At 43.6% G+C, this 3,024-nt stretch overlaps 1 pseudogene; it reads left to right on the plus strand.

Annotated features, from left to right (window-relative positions):
• The first annotated feature begins 2,580 nt into the window (after positions 1–2,580).
• Positions 2,581–2,696, plus strand: LOC149438420 (U2 spliceosomal RNA; annotated as a pseudogene).
• Positions 2,697–3,024: the final 328 nt, after the last annotated feature.

The following is a 3,024-nucleotide window of genomic DNA, read 5'->3' on the forward strand; positions in this document are numbered from 1 at the left end:
ACAGTGTCCGTGATCACCGCCAAACCAGTTCAAGGTCCCTGATCACTGCCACACCAGTCATATTGTCCATGATTACCGCCACACCAGTCATATTGTCCCTGATCACTGCCAAACCAGTCATATTGTCTCTGATCACTGTCATACCAGTTACAGTGTCCCTGATCACTACCAAGCCAATCATATTGTCCCTATTCACCTCCATACTAGTTACAGTGTCTGTGATCACTGCTATACCAGTTCCAGTGTCCCTGATCACCGTCACGCTGGTTGTATTGTCCCTGATAACTGCCACACCAGGTACAATGTCCCTGATAACCACCACACCAGTCATATTGTCCCTGATCACTGTCACACCAGTTATAGTGTCTCTGATCACCACTGCACCAGTCGCAGTGTCACCTCACCAGTGTAAGCTAGCGATGGTGTCCCTGATTATCACCACACCAGTTCCAATGTCACCAGACCAGTGTAAGTCCGAAGTAGTGTTCTGGATCACCACTACTCAAGTCCCCCTGTCATCATACCAATGCAGCCAGCAACAGTGCTCCTGTCAACTGCCACATCATTGCAGTTTTGCTTCTGTCTACTGCCTGTACCAATCCTGACCTGTTTATTGACCATGTTTTTGCCTGATGCCTGGACCAATCCTTTGCCTGCTTGCTGGCTGTGTTTTTGCCTGCCACCTGAACTGACCCATCTACACATCCAGCTGATGACATTCTTGTGAGAAACCAGTTCAAGCCATCCTCTGTGGACAACTGCACTCCTGGAACCACAGGAACTCTTTTGTTCTCCCTTTCTTCAGTCTCCTGTGCTTCCTGGCCAGTGAACTTGGCATTCCTGGGGGCCCCCATGTACCAGTAGGCTAGGCTTACCTGACTTATAACAACTGGGACTACTGTAGGTGATGCTACGCTAAGCAATATTTTTTGACCGCTCGTATAGAGATGACCATTACAGTATATTGGTTTTGACACAGTTTTATTATTTATTTATTTCAGGTACTTATATAGCGCTGTCAATTTACGCCGCACTTTACATATATATTGTACATTCACATCAGTCCCTAACCCTCAAGGGGTGTACAATCTAAGGTCCCTAATTTACATTCACATACTTGGGACAATTTAGACAGGATCCAATTAACCTACCTGCATGTCTTTGGAGTGTTGGAGGAAACCCACGCAGGCACAGGGAGAACATGCAAATTCAGGCAGGTGGTGCCATGGCTGGGATTCGAAGCAACGACTCTAGTACTGCCAAGCGGAAGTGCTAACCATTTAGCCACTGTGCTGCCCTAGCAAAGACATGCAGCAGAATATATTTTGGCCTAAATTTATGATAAAATTTTATTATTTTTATTTTTTTTACTGGACATGTTTAATAGCAAAAAGTCAAAAATATTGTTTGATTCGAACCAACGACCCTAGTGCTGCCAGGTGGAAGTGCTAACCACTAAGCCACTGTGCCACCCAGTTGGTTGACTTGTGGGATATAGAAGATTCAATGTCTAGTATGACCATACTTAGGAGGAGTAGCAGAATGTGTTTTGGGGTATATTTCTATGTCCATACTGTGTGTGAGAAATTTCTCATTAAATTAACAACTTTGTGTAAAAAAAATAATTTTATGTTCTTTCTGAAATTTCCAAAACTTGTGGCAAAAAAAATGAAGTCTTCAAAAGACTTACTATGCCTCTTAAAAATAATTTGGCGTGTTTACTCTTCAAAATGTGTTCATTTTATGGGTGTTTCCACTATCCTGGTGCTCTAGGACCACCTAAAATGTGATAAATGTGAAGGTAGTAAAGAAATTAGATGCATAATTTAAGCTCCTAGAACACCCTTGGACTTGGAAGGGGACTCCTTGGATTTTGGGCTGTTCTAGTACCATGAGGCCTTGCAAATAAAATAAATAATTATAAATTAAAAAATCACAATTTTTGCCTGTGTGTATTGGGATGCCATATATTAGGGTACCAACACCAGCAGGATGATAGCTAATTTCTGTTTCAATACCTTTGTATTAAAGATACGTAATACTGTATGTCCAGAGCCCTCATTTCAACTCAGAGATGCGTTTAAACAATATTCATAGACCTGTTTAGAGGTCACATACTCCTTATAGTTAGTCAATGTAAGAAGAAAATTTACCTTTGTAAAACAAACACAAACAGCAGGAATGAGAGTAAATTAAAAAAAAAGTAAAGAACAGATGCCAGGAGATTCCAGGTTAGGAAGAGGGGGATGCCAGAGACAAGCTTTTTTTTAGTGCAGTAGTAATCCATTTCTATTAGCCAAATGACATAAGTAGCAAGGATCTCTCAAAATATTTAGGGAGGTAGTACTTTATCCATGGGGACCAAATCAGCTGGAATTTGTGGGAGGTATCATCGAGCATTGCCACCATTTTTTTGTGGATTAGGTACCACAACATCTTTTGTTTAACCTGAGTTTTTGTCAGGATAGAGGACCACCATAATTTTGCCAAGGTTTGTTTCAATGTGGTAAGGAGAAACACCAGTGGATGAAATTGGTTATTTGTGCAGTCAGGTGGCTTCTGATTTTCCATTGCTTTTTTGGTGCTTCTCCGCCTTTTGGCTAAGATCAAGTGTAGTATCTGTTCTTATCAGTGTCCAGTGGGGGTGCTCCCGGCCATTCTAGCTTTGCGGGGATGGCTGTTGTATAGCACCCTCACTGGTATGATGGGGGTCCGGAAGGCTAGTACCGGAGGGACAGAAACCGGGGAGCGCCACGAGTTAAGCTGGGGCCCTGGGAGTAATTCCTTCGAGAAGACTGGAAAGACCCAGTACCTCCTGATTTGGACGGATCTACCTTGGTCTGGCCAGGGGCTGGGAAGGCAGAGAGTCCGCAAACACGGTGCCCCCTGAGTAGTCGCCTCAGGGGTGCTATGAGTAGCACTTGGGTGTGGGACCCCACGTTGTGAATGAGCACGCGTTTAAAACACTTTTTGCACTGCGCCTCTAGGACCGGGCCTTTTGGCCAAGTCCTGGGCAATTTTTTT

This window comes from Staurois parvus, unplaced genomic scaffold (assembly GCF_062004578.1).
Source record: "Staurois parvus isolate SC_StPar_1 unplaced genomic scaffold, SC_StPar_1.0 ptg001192l, whole genome shotgun sequence".
Lineage (NCBI taxonomy): Eukaryota > Metazoa > Chordata > Amphibia > Anura > Ranidae > Staurois > Staurois parvus.